Source organism: Dendrobates tinctorius, unplaced genomic scaffold, assembly GCF_039654945.1.
Source record: "Dendrobates tinctorius isolate UK_male_01 unplaced genomic scaffold, ASM3965494v1 ptg000011l, whole genome shotgun sequence".
Taxonomy (NCBI): domain Eukaryota; kingdom Metazoa; phylum Chordata; class Amphibia; order Anura; family Dendrobatidae; genus Dendrobates; species Dendrobates tinctorius.
Window position 1 is genome coordinate 40154316 of NW_027361679.1, and position 24629 is coordinate 40178944.

General features: G+C 44.1%; 1 protein-coding gene across 4 annotated transcripts in view; it reads right to left on the bottom strand.

The window, feature by feature from the left end:
* Positions 1–21583, bottom strand: part of PTPN13 (protein tyrosine phosphatase non-receptor type 13) — a 399005-nt gene extending 377422 nt beyond the window's left edge. For 3 of the 4 annotated variants that reach the window (XM_073541487.1, XM_073541500.1, XM_073541459.1), the window contains exon 1: positions 20765–21156. The gene's annotated coding sequence lies outside the window, so the exon portion shown is untranslated. Of the gene's footprint in view, positions 1–20764; positions 21157–21504 lie in introns of those variants that run through there. The other variant, XM_073541467.1, reaches the window with a different exon arrangement.
* Between the last annotated feature and the right edge of the window lie 3046 nt (positions 21584–24629).

A 24629-nucleotide genomic window follows, 5' to 3' on the forward strand; every position in this document is an offset into this window, starting at 1 on the left:
AGTAGACCGGTGGGAAATGTTATTACGGTAACTTGTTTTGTCTGAGATAACTGGTTTAAGGGCATAAGAATTAGTTAGAAAGAGGTAGAAAATTGCAACAAAATTTTCAAACGTTTCGCCAAATTTCCGATATTTTCACAAATAAAATAAGTCATAGCGAATAAATTTTACCATGATCATGAAATACAATGTGTCACAAGAAATCACCCTCAGAATCACTGGGAACCATTGAAGCGGTCCAGAGTGGTTACCACATGAAGTGACAGTGGTCAGATTTGTAAAATATGGCCCGATCATGAGGATGAAAACAGGCATCATGAATGCACATTCCACGATTCAATCATCCTGACAGGACACCGAGTGGAGCCAGACCGAAGGAGATGATAAAGGTCTTTCTTTAGGTGACTGAGAAGGAACATCCCTGTCAGTCAGGATGACAGTTTTAGTGCGGCTGTCTAGTCTTCAAGCAGTTCGTCCTAATGCATGTCCTGGCAGCTTTTAAGTCATGCCATAACATTGTGAGTGTTAGGGGGTTTGACTTCTTGGACCTTAGCCAATGTGGAGCATAAAGGAATTGAAGCCCCCCCAACAGCATTTCTTCTGCATGGTTGTTCTCCCCGCCCACTGGCTATGCAGAAAACTGGAACACAGCTCCATTCACACAATATCATTCTTGATTAGTGCATTTAAAGAGAACCTGTGGCCAGGTTTGACAGGTTCTTTCACCTTTTTCGGCGCCTGTGCACTGCAGTACTTTGCTCTGCCATGGACAGGGCAGAGAAATACACCTTTGCAGAAGCGCGATGCCGGGGAGACCATGTGGATGACGTAAGGACGCGTCATCCACAGGAAGCAAGAAGGCGGACGGCACTGCAAGAAGATAGGAGGCGCCGGACCAAGACCAGCAATATCCCTTGGACCACACCGCCCCGCAGGGGTGTATAATTAAAGTTATTTTTCTTCTCTTGCAGGTCGGGATGGGGGCAGATATACAGCATTATAGAATGCTGTATATCAGCCCTGAAAGGTGGTCGCCGCTTCTCATATTGGCCAAACCTGGTGACAGCAAATCCGCTGCGGATCCGCAGTAGAAACCGCACCGTGTGCACAGACCCTTGAAATACCCTGATGCAGTAACATAATTCAAGGGAATTAGAAACTTTTATGTCCACTTGACATTTTAGAAAAGTCTCTGGCAGCAAATACCGTTTTAGGCAGGGAGGAGCTGTTCGAAAAGGCTTCTTTTATGAAGCACAGCCACAAACTTCCTTAGTTCTAAGATGATGTGGAAAATGGTTAAAACAATCACGGAAGCCGCCATTACCCAATACATGTAAATTTTAGTGTTCATGTACACCAGCATATGATGGCATTGTGTCAGGTTTTTTTTGCTTTTTTTCCTGATATTGTATGACTGTGGCCATGTAGCAAATGATAATTTGCCCTAAAACTATAGAAGTTAGCAAATAAGATTTTACATCCAGATATAAAATTACAGACAAAGATTTATCAAGAGTGCCGAAGAGACCCGAAGGTGTGTAATAATGGATGATAACGTAAGAAATGTTTGCAGCATTTCTTTTTCCATGTCTTTTGTAATTTTATCAAACTACAATTCTGAAGTACTGTATTTTCTATTTAAAATCTGAGAAGTCCTGTACCTCTGTTATAACTCCTGGAATGAAATGACTTCGAGCATTTGCATCCCGCTTGTCACTACGGAGTCCGACAAGGTTTAGATTATTGCTAACCTTGAAAGGTTACTACTAACGAGTGCCTTCTGGGATAAGTGAAGAGTCTCCGCGAGTTCAACGATCACTGGGTTTTGGCGGTTGCAGCTGAAAAGAGGAAATCGGAAAAACCTCATCTTTCATCGTTTTTAAGAAATCTCAAGATGGAAGAGGCCAGGAGCCATTTGGTGAGCTGCATTTCTTGCTACATGTTCACAGATTTACCAGTGGAAAAGCCAAACTTCACATGCCACAAATGCAAGCTTGTGTCCCTGTTGGAGGAAAAGTTGCAAAATCTCGAAGAGAGGTTAGCTACGTTGAAGATCATTAAGGAAGGTGAAGAGTTCTTGGACAGAGCAGAATTATCTCTTCATGTTACAGAAAGAGAAGAAATTCGAAGTGCACCTGAAGAAACAGAGGAATGGAGACATGTGACCCAGAGAAGCAGGAGGATCAGGAGGCAGTCAGCACCCATACTGCTCAGAAACCAGTACCAGGCTCTCACGCAGGAAAACGATGAAGAAATACATCAGGATAAGACTTTGCCAACAAACAGCAACCTTGTACGCCCTCAGAGTCCTCCTGGATGGAGAAAGAAAAATGTTGTGAAGAAGAAACGGAGAGTGGTGGTCATGGGGGATTCCCTGCTGAGAGGAACAGAGGCCGCTATCTGCAGACCGGATATAACTACAAGAGAAATGTGCTGTCTTCCAGGTGCAAAAATTAAAGATGTGTCTGACAGGATATCAGGACTCTTCAGACCTACAGATGACTATCCATTCCTGCTACTACATGTGGGGACAAATGACACCGCAAGAAACGACCTGGAAATCATCTGCAGAGACTTTGAAGACTTAGGCAAGAAAGTGAAAGAACTGGGAGCGCAGGTGGTCTTCTCTTCCATCCTCCCAGTGGATGGCCATGGAACAAGGAGGTGGAATAAGATTCTGCAGGTGAACAACTGGCTACGTCGATGGTGCCGTCAGCAACGATTTGGATTTCTGGATCACGGAGTGAACTACTTATACGATGGACTACTTGCTAGAGATGGGGTGCACCTTACGAAGACTGGAAAGCATGTATTTGGAAGTCGCCTTGCTACACTTGTAAGGAGAGCTTTAAACTAGAACAACATGGGAAGGGAAGCAAAAGACCAGAAAAAGCCATACACCTGACAAATGCTATTGAGAACTCTGCTATTAGAAGTGGAAAGGAAGAACAAAGACGAAAGAATCTAATTAATAAAAATATTGGAGAAAGAGAAACCAATCACAAACTAAAATGTTTCTATACTAATGCACAAAGCATGGGCAACAAACAAGGAGAATTGGAACTACTAACACAGGAACAGAAATATGATGTAATTGGAATCACTGAAACTTGGTGGGACAATACACATGATTGGAATACAAGACTAGACGGATACAACTTATTTGCAAGAAACAGACTTGATAAACGAGGAGGGGGTGTCGCATTGTATGTTCGAAACGCGTATATCTGCACAGAGATTGAAGCTTCAGAGACTGGGAGTTCTGTGGAAACTGTTTGGGTAAGAATACAAGGACAGAACAATGGAAAGGACACCATTGTAGGCATTTACTACAGGCCGCCTGTGCAAGCCGAATATATAGATGAACTCTTTATGCATCAGATGGCCAAGTTCTCCAAAAAATATGACATAGTTGTCATGGGAGATTTCAACTATCCAGATATTTGTTGGGAATCTCTCTCAGGCAAAACTAACAGGTCAAGGAAATTCTTATCCTCTCTTGCTGACAACTTTATCTTCCAAAAGGTAAGGGAGAAAACAAGGGGAACTGCTACCTTGGATCTAATCCTTATAAACAGGGAGGAAATGGTTGAGGAGGTAAAAGTGGCTGGGACCCTAGGAGGTAGCGACCATGCTATTTTAGAATTTTGGATTACTAGAGGTGGAAGACCTGTGAAGACTCAGACGTCAAGGTTAGATTTCAGAAAGGCAGATTTTAAGGGATTCAGAAAGAGAATTGGAGGGATCCAATGGCTGGATATCCTTAAAGACAAAAATGTCCAGGAAGGATGGGAAATCTTGAAAAATGAAATTCTCAAAGCACAGTTGTTAACAATTCCGAAAAGAGGGAAGAATAGGAAGCATTTAAGGAAACCAGGATGGATGAACACAGAACTTAAGCACATGCTAAAAAGGAAGAAAAAAATGTTTATAAAATGGAAAGAGGGAGGCATATCTAAAGAAGAATATAATGCTGTCTGCAGAACCTGCAGGGCACAAATCAGATTAGCTAAAGCTGAAAATGAACTGAGGCTTGCAAGAGATGTCAAAAGCAATAATAAAGGATTTTGGGGATATGTCAAAAGTAAAAGAAAAGTCAAAGATGCTATAGGATTTTTACAGGATGAAAATGATGAAATGGTAAGACAGGATGTTGAGAAGGCTGAACTTTTAAATTCCTATTTTGCATCTGTTTTCTCTCAGAAAGGAAATGCAACATCAACTGTTATTCACTGTCCTATTAAGGGAATAGAAGAATCCAGGATATCTATAAACAGAAAGATAGTGAGGAAACACTTAGCTAACCTAAATGAATTCAAGTCTCCAGGTCCAGATGAATTACACCCCAGAGTACTGAAGGAGATAGCAGAAGAAATTTTTGAACCCCTCTCCATAATCTTTGAAAATTCTTGGAGAACAGGAGAAGTGCCAGAAGACTGGAGAAGAGCAAATGTTGTTCCTATCTTCAAAAAGGGGAAGAAGGTGGACCCAGGCAACTATAGGCCGGTGAGTCTGACTTCTATACCAGGAAAGATCTTTGAACAAATTATTAAACAACATGTATGTCAATACCTGGATAAGAATGAAGTGATTAAACAGAGTCAGCATGGGTTTCTAACTAATAAGTCATGTCAGACTAACTTAATTTCCTTCTATGACGGTATCACTGATTGGGTGGATCAAGGAAATGCTGTAGATATAGTATATCTTGACTTCAGCAAAGCATTTGACAAAGTCTCTCATACAATCCTTATTGAAAAAATGACTAAGTATGGAATGGACAAGGCAACTGTTAGGTGGATTCATAACTGGCTTAGTGATCGGACCCAAAGAGTGGTCGTAAATGGCTGCACATCCAGTTGGAAGAATGTCTCAAGTGGGGTACCACAGGGCTCTGTCCTGGGCCCTGTATTGTTCAACATCTTTATCAACGATTTAGATGAAGGAATTGAGGGTAAACTGATTAAATTTGCTGATGACACAAAGCTAGGAGGGATAGCTAATACTAGAGAAGAGAGAGAGAGGATTCAAAAAGATTTAAATAAACTGGAGAAGTGGGCAGCAACTAACAGAATGGTTTTTAACAGGGAGAAATGCAAAGTACTACATCTGGGCAATAAAAATGAAAAAAGCATATATAGAATGGGAGGAATAGGGCTAAGTGACAGCACATGTGAAAAAGACTTGGGTATACTAATAGATCACAGACTGAATATGAGTCAACAGTGTGATGCAGCAGCAAAAAAGGCAAATGCAATTCTAGGATGTATTAACAGAAGCATACAGTCTAGATCACGTGAAGTCATTATTTCCCTCTACTCCTCTTTGGTCAGACCTCATCTGGAATATTGTGTCCAGTTTTGGGCACCACATTTTAAAAAAGACATCAACAAACTGGAGCAAGTTCAGAAAAGAGCGACCAGAATGGTGACCGGTCTGCAAACCCTGTCTTATGAGGAAAGGTTGCAGGATTTGGGAATGTTTAGTTTGCAAAAGAGAAGACTGAGAGGAGACTTAATAGCTGTCTACAAATATCTAAAGGGCTGTCACATTGTAGAAGGATCAACTTTATTCTCATTTGCACAAGGAAAGACTAGAAGCAATGGGATGAAACTGAATGGGAAGAGACACAGATTAGATATTAGAAAAAACTTTTTGACAGTTAGAGTGATCAATGAGTGGAACAGGCTGCCACGAGAAGTGGTGAGTTCTCCTTCAATGGAAGTCTTCAAACAGAGGCTGGACAGACATCTGACTGGCATGATTTAGCGAATCCTGCTTTGAGCAGGGGGTTGGACCAGATGGCCCAGGAGGTCCCTTCCAACTCTACGATTCTATGATTCTAACGAGGGGAATGGTATTACACATTTCCAAGAAGAAGAGAGTATAATAAACAAAAGTTCTAAAAAAAAAAAGTCTGGTTCTATTTACGACACCAGACAGTAAGGAAAGCCAACAGTTCCTCTTTAATGGGAAAAAAAAATCTAAGTCTACAAAACAAAAACAAGCTGGAAGTCTAAAGCCCCCGTCACACATAGCGATCTCGTTAGCGAGATCGCTGCTGAGTCACAAGTTTTGTGACGCAGCAGCGATCTCACCAGCGAGATCGCTGTGAGTGACACTGACCAGCGACTGGCCTCCCTGCCGGTTATCGCTGATCATCCTGGAATAGTCAGGACATTTTTTTTGATCGCTGGTCTCCCGCTGGCCAGCACGCATCGCTGCGTGTGACAGGCGGTAGACCAGCGATCAGCGCGCTGGTAACTAAGGTAAACGCAGGGTTTCTAAACACCGGGCTGCGCTTAGAAACCCTCTGTGTACCTTAGTTACCAGCACGCTGATGCAGGGAGCGAGTAACCAAGGTAAACATCGGGTTTCTAAGTGACGCACGCCCCTTAGAAACCCGATGTTACCTTAGTTACCAGCTCCCTGCATCCGCGCGCTGGTCACTAACGTACACAGCGACGCCGGGCGCTGGGCGTTGCTGGTGCTGATCGCTGTGAAGGTGTCTGTTTGACAGCTCACCAGCGATCATGTAGCGACTCACCAGCGATCCTGACACGTTGATATCATTGTCGGGATCTCTGGTGAGTTGCTATGTGTGACGGGGCCCTATCCTATCGAATGTGAAGTCTAGTTTTGTAAGAACATGATCGTGTATAAATCTAGGTTTACAGTATTGTTTTCAGTGAAAAATGTATTTAAATAAAGAAATCCCAAATGAGGAATTTGGCCGTGTCTATGAGTAAACCGCCTGCTAAAAGGAAAACCTAATGTTATACATGAACACAGTTGCAGTGATTTTTGTGCATTCACCAGTTTGCTTGTGTTTGTACCAGCAGTATACGATGCAAGAATTGTCCCCCACTAGCGCTCCCTAAATTCCTTCCATCAGTCCAATATAGAACCCTCTTGTACATGTATTGTATTTTTTTTTTTTTTTTTTTAAATAATGATGTAATTATATTTTTTTCTCTTTGACCCTCTAGTTAATTTCTGTGGGTTTTTTTGGCTTAAGTCAAACTAAAATTAATAAAAAGTTCAACATATTAAAAAATTAAAACTGAAAAAAATAAATGTTTTTTTTAGTAACTTATGATAGCCTTAAACCTAATACTAACCCTGGCACTATCCCTAAGTATGCAAAAAATTATGAAATTGTCTGTTGTTTTTTCTTTAATTTTTTTTATAAAGGGACACTTTTTAAATTTGGGACGGAGTCCATAGCAGTTTCTGTTTTCCCTTCCCCAAAATTACAAGCGAGAAAAAAAGAGATATTGATAGCTCGTCTGATTTCGGAATGGAATTGCATTGTTCTTCTTGAGATGAGCCACCAGCCGACGTTTTACAGGCAGTTTACTCTTAGAGAACACAAAAGTGATGTGTCCGGAAGTGTCAACTAAGATGGCCGTCCAATCAGCTATATCATCGTTGAGCCACAGCCATCTAGTGTATGGCCAGCCTTAGTTGTAAAATGACAAAAGCGATTATCACAATTGCATGTTGGGAACGTCATTATAAGACTAAAAAACAATATATGAACAAAAGGTACAATTTAGAAGCCAGGGTCATTTTCTGCATATGATTAGCTTTGCTCCTTAATAGGTCAGAGTAAAAAAGAAATTCTTTTTTCTTATAAATAACACTCAATTTTCATTCATTAAGGAAGTAAACTGCAGCCACAGTCCACATTCCGTAGCACAAAGGCATTGCATTCCAGTCCATTGCTAAAATGTTAATCCGATTAAGTCGTGCCACTGTACAAAAGAACCTAGACCAGAGGTTAACCAGTGGCAAACTATGAAGCAAAAAGTTAATATATTAACAAGTGTGTCCTACAATTAATATGCAGTGCTTGCCTGGAGCAGAATGTATTAGAATTCTAAGAAGGTAATTGTAGAAGCAAATTATGCGAGCAGAAATATATAATATATGTACAGTATTGTGCTAAAGTTTTCGTCAGGAGTAGCAAAAAGGCTGCAGCGTACGAAGATCTATAAACAAAGTACAAAAGAAATGAACAAAACAGAAATCTAAACCTCTCTGTTCAAATCAGTATCAATGCTTCTCGGTACACTTGTGCACAGTTTTAGAAGCAACTTGGCAAAGAGATCATTTCAAACATCTTGGGGAACCAACCACAGATCTTCTATGGACGTTAGCTTTGAAATCCCTGTCTCATCATGTAATCCTAGAAAGCCTTGATGTTGAGATCAGAGCTTTGTGGGGCCATATCATCACTTCCAGGACTCATTCTTATTTGATACTGACGTTTTTTTTATTCTGCTGCAGAATAAATTTTGAGCCAATCTGACTCCTCTCTGATGGTATTACATGATGGACAAGCATCTGACAGTATTTTTCAGCACTGACAACACCAGAAATCTTGACCAAATCAGCAACTCCAATCGCAGAAATGCAACCCCAAACTTGCATGGAGCGTGTGTGAAAATTAGGAAAGAAGGAACCAGGTTCTGTGCAAAAATATAGAAAGGGAGAACTGAGAAGAGTCAGATTAGTAGGCCAGTGTAAGAAATATATTTTTACAGCACACTTGAAACATTAGACACGGAGAATTACCGTAACCTGATTATCTGCAAAAGGGCGACAACAAAGACACCACATGGAAGTCAGTCTTGTATGGGCAATTTTGATCCATAACTTGGATCAAAAACAGACAAGTCACAGAGTTGGGGTTTTTTTTGTGGACCACCCCGTTGGCAAAAAACATGTACATTTGAAATACTCCATAGACTATAATGGGTACGTATTTTGTCAGTGAAAAACATGGACAGAAAACGTACGTGATTTTAAGACATCTGAATGAGGACTTAAAGAACACAGTATAAGCTGCGTAGAAAGCTGCACATCTCATAGATAGAATACGTCTAGAAACCATATAAAGGTGGTATAGAAAGGGGCTTCTCTAGTGGTATGTTAGGCAATAAAAAGAGAACTGCTAAGGACATGGCAAACGTCATCCTCTGGGGATTCACAATGAACAGAAAGGTCCACAGAACACCTCTCCAGAGAGAAAGTGACTGTGAATAATTATGTGAGGTCACTGATAACCCCAAGTATCATTAAACAAAATGGATCTACAAAGTTTACAAAGCCCCAAATTTAAATGTAACTTGGCCTATATGGGCCCTACCACAGGAGACAATAGAACAAGTGCTATAACAAACTGTCATTTCCTTAAAACACCCATTATCCAGCGCAAAGACTAGAAACTTCATTCTAGAGCCAAGATCTGCTTCCTTTCTCAGTAGCAGAAACATGACAACTCGCACCTAATTAGCATTGAAATAAAAAGGCCAGGATTGTCTCCGTGCTGATATCTAACAGCACTGTATCTACAGTCATCATTGACATTTAAGCATATGGGGAGATTCTGACTTCTCCATTCCTAACAAAGGGGTATTCCCATCACCAAGATCCTATCCCAATATGTAGTACATATAATAATATTAGCAAATACCTCCAATTGGAAATGTAGTATAGTTCTTCTGATTCGCTGTGTCGCTTACCCCATGTGCAGGGCATTGCAATAGCTTTTGGTATGCATGGTTACGACCACAAACAACTAAATGAGTGGTTGTAAGCATAGATACCTAAGTCACTGCAAATGCCCTGCAAATGGGGAAAGTGACATAGCTAACCAAAAGAACTATACTACATCTCTAATAGGGGGTCTTTGCTAATATTATTATTGTTACACCTACTACATATTGGGATAGGAGTTTGGGGATGAGAATATCCCTTTAAGGACCCCCGACTGCACAAGGATTGCTGAGCATTTCGAATATTTGGCACAGTATGGCACTGCACATGTACAATATAGCATTAATGTTCACCATGACAGATTTCTCACATACGACATTAACTACCCAAGCAGTGACCGAAAATATCTTTTGTGCCACTGGGAAAATGGGCTGTGACAGATGGTCCAATTCTGTCATTTCAGGAAAGAGTGAAATCGCAAGTCTATGGCCAGCTTTAAACATCACCTTACCACCGGTTTTCTCCAACATTCACAATGGTTTAACAACATCACTAATCTTGTTTCCCCGAACAGAGCGCTTATACGCTGCTGCTAAATGACTGAATCCTTGGGTAGCTTCCATCACACTTTTCCATGACTGGGATCAGTGTAGATCTTATCTGGTGGAGGTGTTAAAATAGATGTTGCCTGGCTGAATGTCTTTGATCATCCCAAAAAAAAAACAACAACCCTGGTGTGCTGAGCCCAGCTGCCAAATTATCCTCAACCAGTTCCCACAATCCATCTCTTCTGACCCAGCAGTCTGGACTATAAATGTGAACCATTCTTAGGGGTGCACGCATGTGGGGGTGCACGCATCACAGAAGCAAAGCGTCACGAAGATAAGCGTCGGGATACAGCAGTTATTACATGGCAGTTAGTCAGGACAGGAGTCAGGTAACCCTCACTCTGCTGTCCCTTTTAACCATGTGCTTTATTCCTATCCTCCTATGTTCTCTTGCAATCCACTTTCACCGACCAATCCCCCCTCCATCACAACTCATATACATCAGCTCCTCTCTCTTTCCTTCTCCCATGTACAGCTCCCATGCACTTCTCACCTTCTTAAAAAACCTCAGCCCATCTTGCCCAAACACACTGCACAAAAAATCTTCATACAATTCCAAAAACTACTTGCTCTTTATCTTCCTGCTCCTACTGATTTCAGGGGACATCTCCCCCAACCCCGGTCCACCATCCCCCAACCTCAACCCCTACCCTACCTCACATCGAAACCTTAATAATCTTACTAATATTATTTGCACTCCTTCATCTCCTTCTTTCAATTGTGCCCTTTGGAATCCACGGTCTGTATGCAACAAGCTTCCTTTCCTACACAATTACTTTCTGAAAAACTCTCTGAATCTGTTGGCCCTCATGGAAACCTGGATTCAGGATTCTGACACTGTCTCTCCTGCTGCCATTTCCCATGGTGGCTTACAATTCTCCCATTCCCCGAGACCGACAAACAGACCTGGTGGTGGAGTCGGCATACTCCTGTCCCCACAATGCACTTTCCAGGTCATCCCCCCAGTTCCATCACTCTCATTCCCTTCTTTTGAAGTCCACACCATCAGGCTCTTTCGTCCCCTCTCCCTCAGAGTAGCGGTCATATACCGGCCCCCAGGCTCACCCACCCACTTCCTGGACCATTTCTCTGCCTGGCTACCGCACTTCATGTCCTCAGAACTACCAACCCTTATCCTGGGAGACTTCAACATCCCCATTAACAGCCCCACTTCCACATCTGCATCCCAGCTTCTATCACTAACCACTTCTCTAGGCCTCTCTCAGCTCTCAACCTCTGAAACACACAAAGACGGTAACACCCTGGACCTGGTTTTCGCCCGGCTCTGCTCAATCTCCTACATAGATAACTCACCGCTTCCCCTCTCTGACCACAACATTCTCTCCTTTACACTCACAAATCCTCGCTCACCCCAGCACCCTCCTACCTACCATTCAGTCAGAAATCTACAAGCCATTAACCCTCATACACTTTCAGACTCCCTACACTCATCACTGTCCCCAATCTCTTCTTTGTCCTGTCCTGATCTGGCTGTACATCACTTCAATGACACTCTTAGAAGCACCCTTGACCAAGTAGCTCCCCTCACCCTCAGAACCTCCAAACACAGAGTGAAACAGCCCTGGCTCACATCGCAAACCCGATTTCTCCAGCGATGCTCTAGGTGTGCTGAACGCTTATGGAGAAAAACACGCACACCAGAAGACTTCATACACTTCAAATTTATGTTAAGGACATATAACACTGCCCTTCACCTCGCCAAACAGACCTACTTCACCACCCTGATCTCCTCACTATCCAACAACCCCAAGAAACTTTTTGACACCTTTCACTCCCTCCTCAGGCCAAAAGCACAAGCCCCTATCACAGACATTTGCGCTGATGACCTTGCCTCCCACTTTATAGAGAAAATAGACAATATCCGTCAGGAAATCCGCTCCCAATCACCAAATTCAGTGACTCCCATCCCTCCCTGCATTCCCCCTGGCTCACTCTCCACATTCGATCCCATCACAGAAGAAGAAGTCTCCAGGCTCCTCTCCTCTTCTCGTCCGACTACATGCACAACCGACCCCATTCCCTCACATCTCCTCCAGTCTCTCTCCCCAGTCGTCACAACTCACCTAACTACAATCTTTAATCTCTCCCTCTCCTATGGCATTTTCCCCTCCTCCTTCAAACACTCTATCATTACTCCATTACTAAAGAAACCCACCCTCGACCCATCCTGCACAAACAACTACAGACCAGTCTCCAATCTCCCCTTCATCTCTAAACTCTTGGAGCGCCTGATATACTCACGCCTTACCCGTTACCTCTCCACTCACTCCCTCCTAGACCCTTCACAGTCCGGTTTCCGCCCCCTACATTCGACAGAAACTACACTCATCAAAGTGACCAATGACCTTCTGACAGCAAAACGTAATGGTGACCACTCTCTGCTCATTCTTCTCTACCTTTCTGCAGCTTTCGACACTGTTGACCATCCTCTCCTACTCTCTAGGCTCCAGTCACTAGGCATTAAGGACACTGCTCTTTCCTGGTTCTCCTCCTATCTTTCCGACCGCTCCTTCAGTGTTCTGTTTTCTGGCTCCACTTCATCTCCTCTTCCTCTCACTGTTGGGGCACCTCAGGGCTCAGTCCTTGGCCCCCTTCTCTTCTCTCTCTATACGGCCCCAATTGGACAGACCATCAGCAGATTTGGCTTTCAGTACCATCTTTATGCTGATGACACACAACTGTACACATCATCCCCTGACCTTACATCCGCTGTACTACAGAACGCCACTGACTGTCTGTCTGCAGTCTCCAACATCATGTCTGCTCTCTATCTGAAACTCAACCTCTCCAAAACTGAACTTCTTCTGCTCCCACCATCTACTAACCTCCCTAAATCTGACATTTCCCTCTCTGTGGGTGGCACCATAATAACACCCCGACAGCAGGCACGCTGTCTGGGTGTTATGTTCGACTCCGATCTCTCCTTCACCTCCCATATACAATCTCTAGCCCGCTCATGCCGCTTACACCTAAAGAACATCTCTAGAATCCGCCCTTTTCTCACCATGGAAACAACAAAAACTCTCACTGTCGCCCTGATCCACTCCCGCCTGGACTACTGTAATGCTCTATTAATTGGCCTCCCTCTCACTCGACTCTCCCCTTTCCAGTCTATCCTTAATGCAGCAGCCAGGGTGGTCCATCTGGCTAATTGTTACTCAGACGCGTCCGCTCTTCGCCAGTCGTTACACTGGCTGCCAATTCATTACAGGGTACAATTCAAAGTACTTGTTCTCACCCACAAAGCTCTCCACAGTGCGGCACCCCCTTACATCTCCTCCCTCATTTCTGTCTATCGGCCTAACCGACCGCTGCGCTCTGCAAATGACTTTCGACTAACCTCTGCCCTAATCCGTACCTCCCACTCCCGACTCCAAGACTTCTCCCGTGCTGCGCCAATCCTCTGGAATGCTCTACCCCAAGATATTAGGATCATCCACAATTTGCATAGTTTTAGGCGCTCGCTCAAAACGCATTTGTTCAGAGCGGCCTACCACATTCAGTAATCAAAGTCATGTTATGTTTGTGTGTGTGTAGCCCATTCACTATCTCCATCTAACCCCCACCCCCTGAAGATGGCTGGACCGTCATTGTAAATACATCATTGTAAATACAAACCTATGCTTTGTATCTCCCCCACCTCATTGTAGATTGTAAGCTCCACAAGCAGGGTCGTCTTATTTCGCTTTAATTATTGTATTGTTAACGTTGTTACTTATGACTGTTGTGTTTGAAACTGTTCAACTGTAAAGCGCTGCGGAATATGTTGGCGCTATATAAATAAAGATTATTATTATTATTATTATTATTATTATTATTATCACACTATAACTAATAGCAATAGCTGGGACATATGGAGGAAGTGTTCACCTTCTGACCTGAGCTAGCAGATACTACAAGTGCTTCTCACTAAATTAGAATATCATCAAAAAGTTCATTTATTCCAGTTCTTCAATACAAAAAGTGAAACTCATTATATTATATAGAGTCATTACAAACAGAGTGATCTATTTCAAGTGTTTATTTCTGTTAATGTTGATGATTATGGCTTACAGCCAATGAAAATCCAAAAGTCATTATCACAGTAAATTAGAATGGTTAGCAAAAACACCTGCAAAAGCTTCCTAAGTGTTTAAAAAGGTCCCTTAAGGCCCTTTTACATTTAGCGATGCACCAGCGATCCGACGAGCGATCCGACCCGGTCAGGATCGCTGGTGCATCGCTAAGTAAATGATCGCTAGTGAGCTTTCACACAGAAAGACCTCACAGCGATTCAGCAGCGACGCAGCGCACGATACTCTCCTTTCACACATAGCGATCCTGACGTCCTCCCGCCCGCGTCCACGCGTCGCTCGTCGTCACAGCAGGAAGCCCCAGCAGGAAGCAGACGACGAGAAATGGAGCCGCGCGATCAACGATGGACAGCGGGGGAGCCGGTCGTTGGTAAGTATCACACATAGCGATATCGCTAGCAATATCGCTATAACGTCACAAAACCGGTGACGTTATAGCGATATTGCTAACGATATCACTTAGTGTAAAACCCCCTTTAGTCTGTTTCAGTAGGCTCCATAATCATGGGGAAGACTGCTGACTTGACAGATGTCCAGAAGGCTGTCAATGACACACTCCACAAGGAGGGTAAGTCACAAAAGGTCATTGCTAAAGAAGCTGGATGTTCACAGAGTGCTGTATCCAAGCATATTAATGGAAAGTTGAGTGGAAGGAAAAAGTGTGGCAGAAAGAGGTGCACAAGAAACCGGGATTAACCACAGCCTTGAAAGGATTGTTCAGAAAAGGCCATTCAAACATATAGGGGAGATTCACAAGGAGTGGGCTGCTGCTGGAGTCATTGCGTCAAGAGCCACCACACACAGACGTATCCAGGACATGGGCTACAAGTGTCACATTCCTTGTGTCAAACCACTCATGACCAATAGACAACATCAGAAGCGTCTTACCTGGGCCAAGGAGAAAAAGAACTGGACTGTTGCTCAGTGGTCCAAGGTGCTGTTTTCAGATGAAAGAAAGATTTTGCATTTCATATGGAAATCAAGGTCCCAGAGTCTGAAGGAAGAGTGGAGAGACCACAATCCAAGCTGCTTGAGGTATAGTATGAAGTTTCCACAATCAGTGATGGTTTGGGGAGCCATGTCATCTGCTGGTGTAGGTCCACTGTGTTTTATCAAGACCAAAGTCAGCGCAGCCGTCTACCAGGAAATTTTAGAGAACTTCCTGCTTCCCTATGCAGACAAGCTTTATGAAGATAGAAATTTCATTCTCCAGCAGGACTTGGCACCTGTCCACACTGCCAAAAGTACCAATACCTGGTTTAAAAACAACAGTATCACTGCTTGATTGGCTAGCAAACATATCAGACCTTAACCCCATAGAGAATGTATGGAGTATTGTCAAGAGGCAGATGAGAAACACCAGACCCAACAATGCAGATGAGCTGAAGGCTGCTATCAAAGCTACCTGGGCTTCCATAACACCTCAGCAGTGCCACAGGCTGATCACCTCCATGCCACGCCGCATTGATGCAGTAACTGATGCCAAAGCAGCACTGACCAAGCATTGAGTGCATTTACTGAACATGCATTTCAGTAGGCCAACATTTCGGATTTTGAAATCATTTTTCAAGCTGGTGTTATGAAGTATTCTAATTTACTGAGATAATGACATTTGGATTTTCATTGGCTGTAAGCCATAATCATCAACATTAACAGAAATAAACACTTGAAATAGATCACTATGTTTGTAAAGAACTGAAATAAATTAACTTTTTGATGATATTCTAATTTCTTGAGAAGCACTTGTATATCCAAAACTTACCGTACACGATCACCTACTCCCAGTTAACCATAGTCACTTTTGGGTCATGTTCACACTATCAGTATTTGGTCAGCGTTTTGCATTAGTATTATTTATTTATATAACACCATTGATTCCATGGTGCAGTACATGAGACGAGGTTACATCAAAATACAAATATCACTTACAGTAAATATCAAGCTGCTGCAATACATGTAGGTGCTGGCTCCACAAGATGGCAGTAGAGTGGAAGCAGGACTGCACCTAAACAGAGCTGGCCTGCAATGCAGCAGTAGGCTACCACAGGTGGCAGTAGAATAGTCATTTAAGCCGGGTCAAATACTAGACTGTAGCACAGTACCAAAGGAATAAGCAAACTCACGGTCAGAGACAAGCCAGGGAATCAACAACGGTCGGAAGCGGATAAAACAAAATACAAAAGACAGAAGCAGGTCAGAATACAAGCCAAGTCAAAACCAGGGAGTCGGCACACTAAAAGGAAACACTGAGTCAGGACGGGAATAGGCGAAAACAGAAACACGGGACCAGATAGCAAATGTAGCAGGACCAATCAGAGTCAGCTACAGCAGCCCTAGGCAAATCTATAATGGACATCGCCTGCAGGAGGCAGTGGAGATAAATAGCAAACCAGAGCCCAGACTGAGGCTGAGAAAAGTTAACCCCTACATGACCAGACCAGGAAAAAGGGAAAACAGGGTTCAAAACCCGGTCTGGATCATATCAGTAAACAAACAAACAAAGACAGACTGATACAGAGGGAAGGGGACACTGCCCTTGCGGGCTTAAGCCCCCTTCACACATAGCGAGATCGCTAGTGATATCGTTAAAGCGTCACCGATTTTGTGACACAACAGCGATATCGCTAGCGATATCGCTACATGTGACACTTACCTCCGACCCGGCTCCCTGCTGGATATCGCTGATCGCGCGAGATCGTCCTGGTCCATTTCTCGTCGTCGGCTTCCTGCTGATGCCGACGAGCGACTCCATGGAGGCGGGCGGAAGACGTCACCCTCGCTGCATGTGACAGGTAAGTGATGACCGCCAACCGCTGCTGCATCGCTGGTGAGATCTGCCTGATCGGCAGCTCACTAGCGACCATTTAGCAATGCACCAGTGATCCTGACTAGGTAGTATCGTTGTCGGGATCGCTGGTGCATCGCTAAATGTAACGGGACCTTTACACTCCAGAGGATGGTGGGGAAGGAGACAGTAGGTCGGGGGTTGCAGTAGATTCAATGGTGTTGAGGTAGCTGCGTGGTCATTACAGGTTGTAAGCTTTTTTGAAGAGATGGGTTTTCAGATTCCGTCTGAAGGATCCAAATGTAGTGGATAGCCAGGCGTGTTGGGGCACAGAGTTCCAGAGGATGAGGGCTATTCGGGAGAAATCTTGGAGGCGACTGGGTGAGGAGCGAATAAGCGTGGAAGAGAGATTTGTAAGTCAAAACCATGAGTGGGTCATAAATCCAGAAGTGGTGACGTGTTTCTATTATACTTTTCCTCTGATTGATCCACTCCTGGTTTTGGCTTACAAATACTGATAAAATGCTCAATGTGTGAATGTGGCTTTGAAAAGCAACAAAAGGACAGAAAATTTGCAAAGTTTGGCGTAAATCTGTAAAGCACCAAAACTGGTGACTTCCCCCCCAACCCATTATTGTCTTGTTTTTAACCAATTTCCTTATCCCTGTCTAGACCTGGAACTTTTGGTTGAGTTGGAATCTATTGCCATTCTGTATGTCACAGGTACCTGACATTACAGTGTCCACATTTATTATGCACAACTGTTGAGATGTTGGCATAATGTAAGGAAGGTGAAAAAAACAAAACACTGGATAATAAGAAAGCCATTATAAAAACTTGAGATATGTTGTCTTCCAGTGTAGTCCAGATCCATCCAGGTACTTGATCTTTTACACAAAATCCTTATTTACAGGAATTCATGGCATATGGATGTAAGACTATGTCCACATGTCCAGTAATCTGCTGTTGAAACAGATCCAGCAGCAATTCGTGGACAAAAAAGTTATGCAAACAACTTTTTTTGGTTCGGCCTCAAAAAACTGATTTCAACCGGATCCGTTTTTTAACATTGAAGACTATGGAAAACGGATCCATCAAATAGCTATTCGTTCTTCTCACATTTGAAAACGATCAGTTTTTTGCTTACTGGATCAGTTGCAAATAGAAAATAACAGGTGTCTAATTAATGGAACCAGTGTCCATAGACTTCAATGTTAGGCCGGGGTCACACTTGTGAGTGCAATGTGAGAAACTCGTGCGATTCTCTCGCCTCAACACCCGGCACTCGGGACCGGAGTGTGCGGCTGCATGGCTTTCTATGCAGCTGAACGCTCCGGTCCAAACCGGAGAGTTGTCTGCACAGGTTTTTGTCAACGGATTGATGCTGGATCCATTTCATGATGGGACATGTGAGCTTAATACGACGCTGGTCCTTACAGACATAGGTCTGAGCAGCATATGACTCATGTCACAATTACAGGAGAATAAATACATTATAATACCGGGGTAACCAAGATGGAGTCAGCACACACCAATCTCTTCCAACATTACATCTATGTCGATTCTGCAATATCGAAGTCTAGTAATAAATTATAATATAGGGTTGTGGTTTAATTATCAATGAGTGAGTTCATTTACAAACATTGATTTGTGGATCTTAAATAACAAATTTTTAGTCGCGAGTGGTCTTCTACAGAGAATTTACGCACATGGATATTAGTCATGTAGCGCACATTGTCAAAGTGTTTAAAGGCAGCTTTAGGCTGTGTGCACACGCTGCGGATTTTGCTGCGGTTCCGCAGCGGTTTTGGCCGCTGCGGACCCGCAGCAGTTTTTGCTGCGGTGTACAGTACAATGATTCCCTATGGGAATCAAAAACCGCAGTGCAGACGGTGCGGAATTTTCCGCGCGGATTATCTGCGGTTTTCAATCCGCAGAAAGAATTGACATGTCAATTCTTTCTGCGGATTCTCCTGCGGTTTGCCATCTCCTCCATTGAGGAGATGAAAAACCGCAGGGCAAAACCGCAGAGCAATCCGCAGGTAAAACCGCAGGGCATTTTCGCAAAGGATTACTGGGAACGGATGCGTGGAGAGGCGGGAAGGCTGCGCGGGACGTCGGAGGGTAAGAATAACACCATTTTTTTTTTTTTTTTACATTCTATCTTTTACTACTGATGCCGCATAGGCGGCCTCAGTAGTAAAAAGTTGGTCACACTTGTCAAACACTATGTTTGACGAGTGTGACCAACCTGTCAATCAGTTCTCCAAGCGATGCTACAGATCGCTTGGAAAACGCTAGCATTTTGCAAGCTAATTACGCTTGCAAAATGCTATTTTTTCCCGCGGGAAAATCGCGGGAATTTAAAATGCGATTTTCCCGCGGAATGGAATTCCGGAATTCTCGCGGTAATTTCCGCGAGAGTTCCGGTACGTGTGCACTTAGCCTTATTTGCATTGGACTCGTTATTGTGCGAGTAATCGCTTGGAAACTCGCAGAGTACCGACTACTGCGAGTCCCCTACTACTCGCAGAGTAACGAGTCCTAACGAGTAGATTCGCCCATCCCTACCTCCCTCCCCTTAACTCTCGGGCTCCTGTACAGCCCCCTACCCTTAACTCTTGGGCTCCTGTACAGCCCCCTTAACTCTTGGGCTCCTGTAAAACCCCTTTAACTCTTGGGCTCCTGTACAACTGTACAGGCTGCAGCAATAGTACATCCACCCCCTGGTATCACATATATTGAATGTATATATTAAATGCATTGAATGTAAATAACTTTTTACATTTGTTATTCTTTTTTAGTACATTATACCCAGCAGCATAATTGGACGTATCACTTTGTAAATAATAATACCTTAAAACTAAATAAATCACAACCTGTAACCAAGGAATCATTTCTGGTGCAGTCCAATGCCAGTCCTATAGAAACTCATTGTGCTCTCACATGGCTTTAATGAACTGTCCTGGTCTAGGGGGAGGAAACCTCATCATGAACTGAGACACTCACATGGAAAACAAGAGATTTCGGTCCCAACAGTGAAACAGAATCACATCACTCATCAAAACCATAACTTATAGGGAAGTAATCATGGGGGGAAAAGGAATCCAGCAAACCCAAAACTAGGCCTCTCCAACATAGAAGCTCTTCAGATCTCCAGGACTGCTGCAAGACCCTAAACATCACAATGAGATGAGGCAGCCCACCGCTCCCAGGATCAGAGCTGAGACACAATACCACTGGGGGGGCAACTGTCTGCAAGCTCCTGGACAGGGTGGCACTGAATGGGGTTAAATGTGTGTCCAGTGACTTAACACCTTCAGTGCCACAGGGAGAATGCGCAGTACATGCCCCTCCTGTGCCAACATGGAGCTATACATCAGGATTGTCAGACTAATACACCAATAATAAACAGGGTGGCAAGGAAACAAGCAACAAGTGTCTCCCATCCCCAGCATGCCAGCTGTGTGCAGCCATGGCTCACCTCTGGGTGGGGGGGCTCACCTCAGGGGGGGGCTCACCTCAGGGGGGGGCTCACCTCAGGGGGGTGGGGGGCTCACCTCGGGGGGGGGCTCACTTCTGGGGGGTGGGGGGCTCACCTCAGGGGGGGCTCACCTCGGGGGGGTGGGGGGCTCACCTCAGGGGGGGGCTCACCTCAGGGGGGTGGGGGGCTCACCTCAGGGGGGGGCTCACCTCGGGGGGAGCTCACCTCAGGGGGGGCTCACCTCGGGGGGGTTCACTTCTGGGGGGGGCTCACCTCTGGCGGAGCTCACCTTTGAGGGTCTCTTTAGTGGATATGCATCAGTCTCCAAACTTTCCCCCTCTTCCTCGTCTTGCACAGACCCCGGGTGTCAGATTACTTTTTCCAGAAGTTTTCCAAAGTCAGGAGCAAGAGACGAAAACCTCCAGAAAGGCGGCAGCACCATGAGCATCTCCCGGTGCACGCACTACCAGGGGCCTCCAGAGAGTCACTGAGTGCCCAGCACAGGACCACATACCAGGGGCACAGACCCCCAAATTCCGGCTCTCCGGAGAACACAGCACCCTGCAGGGGCGTCCGGGGGCTTCTACTCCAGCGTGTCCCGAGGCTGTGCCATGTCTTTGTTGTGAGGCTGCCTCCGTGCTGTGTGCTCCCGTGTGGGGCTGGATCTTGTAACCATTGTAACAGGGACGCACAAGCTGCCAATCACACTGCCAGGCTCACCCTGCCTGACTCATTCCTCTCCACTCCCCTCCAGAGCCTGGCAGCGGCTCTCTGGTGCCACCTAGTGCCGCTTCCCATGTCTGCAGTTCACCTTCGCTACATATTGGGGAAGGGATGCTCATTTTTCCACATACCGGGGTTGCCAACTTTATTTTTTTCTGAGCAGCTTCTCAAAAAATCACTAACAGACAACTTTTACGGACACATTAGAAGACCATAATAAACCATTAAAGAGGTTGTGCCCTACTAGAGCAACCCCTTCTTGATCTAAATGTTCGGCCACGATAAAATAATAAAGTTTATACTTACTTGCCTCCTGTGCCAGCACTCGCAGTTCAGGGGGTATCGTACATGTTATTGGGACATGTGAACCCGACACCCAATCAGAGCGGGGTCGCTGTCCCCACCACTGGACAAATCGAGGCTGCAGCTGATCTCTGACTTCCTCTTCATGATCAATTCGATAGGAGGCGGGGACAGTGATGCCGGTGCCGACTGATCGCCGGGGTCATGTGTCACAAAACAGCATGAAAGCCTCGGGAGAGCCAGTGCAGACACCACGCGAACGGCGCTGGCACGGAAGGGGAATATAGGCGTTATTATTCTTTCAGACTGTGGGGCCATTCTCGGGGGGGGCTGTGCTATATACTCTATGGCTGTGCTATATACTATGTGGGCTGTGCTATATACTCTATGGCTGTGCTATATACTATGTGGGCTGTGCTATTTACCATTTGTGTTATATACTATGTGGGCTGTGCTATATACTCTATGGCTGTGCTATATACTATGTGGGCTGTGCTATATACTATGTGGGCTGTGCTATATACTATGTGGGCTGTGCTATTTACCATTTGTGTTATATACTATGTGGGCTGTGCTATATACTCTATGGCTGTGCTATATACTATGTGGGCTGTGCTATTTACCATTTGTGTTATATACTATGTGGGCTGTGCTATATACTCTATGGCTGTGCTATATACTATGTGGGCTGTGCTATTTACCATTTGTGTTATATACTATGTGGGCTGTGCTATATACTCTATGGCTGTGCTATATACTATGTGCACTGTGCTATTTACCATTTGTGTTATATACTATGTGGGCTGTGCTATATACTCTATGGCTGTGCTATATACTATGTGCGCTGTGCTATTTACCATTTGTGTTATATACTATGTGGGCTGTGCTATATACTCTATGGCTGTGCTATATACTATGTGCGCTGTGCTATTTACCATTTGTGTTATATACTATGTGGGCTGTGCTATATACTCTATGGCTGTGCTATATACTATGTGGGCTGTGCTATTTACCATTTGTGTTATATACTATGTGGGCTGTGCTATATACTCTATGGCTGTGCTATATACTATGTGGGCTGTGCTATTTACCATTTGTGTTATATACTATGTGGGCTGTGCTATATACTCTATGGCTGTGCTATATACTATGTGCACTGTGCTATTTACCATTTGTGTTATATACTATGTGGGCTGTGCTATATACTCTATGGCTGTGCTATATACTATGTGCGCTGTGCTATTTACCATTTGTGTTATATACTATGTGGGCTGTGCTATATACTCTATGGCTGTGCTATATACTATGTGGGCTGTGCTATTTACCATTTGTGTTATATACTATGTGGGCTGTGCTATATACTCTATGGCTGTGCTATATACTATGTGCGCTGTGCTATTTACCATTTGTGTTATATACTATGTGGGCTGTGCTATATACTCTATGGCTGTGCTATATACTATGTGCGCTGTGCTATTTACCATTTGTGTTATATACTATGTGGGCTGTGCTATATACTCTATGGCTGTGCTATATACTATGTGCGCTGTGCTATTTACCATTTGTGTTATATACTATGTGCGCTGTGCTATATACTCTATGGCTGTGCTATATACTATGTGCGCTGTGCTATTTACCATTTGTGTTATATACTATGTGGGCTGTGCTATATACTATGTGGGCAGCACGGTGGCTCAGAGGTTAGTGCTGCAGTCCTGGGTTCCAATCCCACCAGGGACAAGGAGTTGCGTGGGTTTCCTCCGGGCTCTCCGGTTTCCTCCCACATTCCAAAGACATACTGATAGGGAATTTAGATTGTGAGCCCCATCAGGGTCAGTGATGATAATGTGTGCAAACTAAAGCGCTGTGGAATATGCTAGCGCTATATAAAGATTGTTATATACTATGTGGCTGTGCTATATACTCTATGGCTGTGCTATATACTATGTGTGCTGTGCTATTTACCATTTGTGTTATATACTATGTGGGCTGTGCTATATACTCTATGGCTGTGCTATATACTATGTGCGCTGTGCTATTTACCATTTGTGTTATATACTATGTGGGCTGTGCTATATACTATGTGGGCAGCACGGTGGCTCAGAGGTTAGTGCTGCAGTCCTGGGTTCCAATCCCACCAGGGACAAGGAGTTGCGTGGGTTTCCTCCGGGCTCTCCGGTTTCCTCCCACATTCCAAAGACATACTGATAGGGAATTTAGATTGTGAGCCCCATCAGGGTCAGTGATGATAATGTGTGCAAACTAAAGCGCTGTGGAATATGCTAGCGCTATATAAAGATTGTTATATACTATGTGGCTGTGCTATATACTCTATGGCTGTGCTATATACTATGTGTGCTGTGCTATTTACCATTTGTGTTATATACTATGTGGGCTGTGCTATATACTCTATGGCTGTGCTATATACTATGTGCGCTGTGCTATTTACCATTTGTGTTATATACTATGTGGGCTGTGCTATATACTATGTGGGCAGCACGGTGGCTCAGAGGTTAGTGCTGCAGTCCTGGGTTCCAATCCCACCAGGGACAAGGAGTTGCGTGGGTTTCCTCCGGGCTCTCCGGTTTCCTCCCACATTCCAAAGACATACTGATAGGGAATTTAGATTGTGAGCCCCATCAGGGTCAGTGATGATAATGTGTGCAAACTAAAGCGCTGTGGAATATGCTAGCGCTATATAAAGATTGTTATATACTATGTGGCTGTGCTATATACTATGTGGCTGTGTTAGATACTATGTAGCTATTTTAATATACTATGTGGCTGTGCTATATACCATGGGGGTACATTATATTCTATAGAGGAGGCTGTGTTATATAATATGGGGGCTGCATTATATTCTATTCGGTGCTACATTATATTCTATGGGGGGCTGTATTATATTTATTATATTCTATGAGGGGTGATTGCATCATACTATGAGGAGGCTACATTATACTATATGAGGAGGCTGCATTGTATTCTATGGGGGGCTGCATTATATTCTATGCAGGGATAGACTATATTGTATGGGGGCTTCTTTATACTTTATGAGGGGCTACATTATATTCTATGGGGGCTGCATTAAACTATATGAGGAGGGCTATATTGTATTCTGTGGAGGGGCT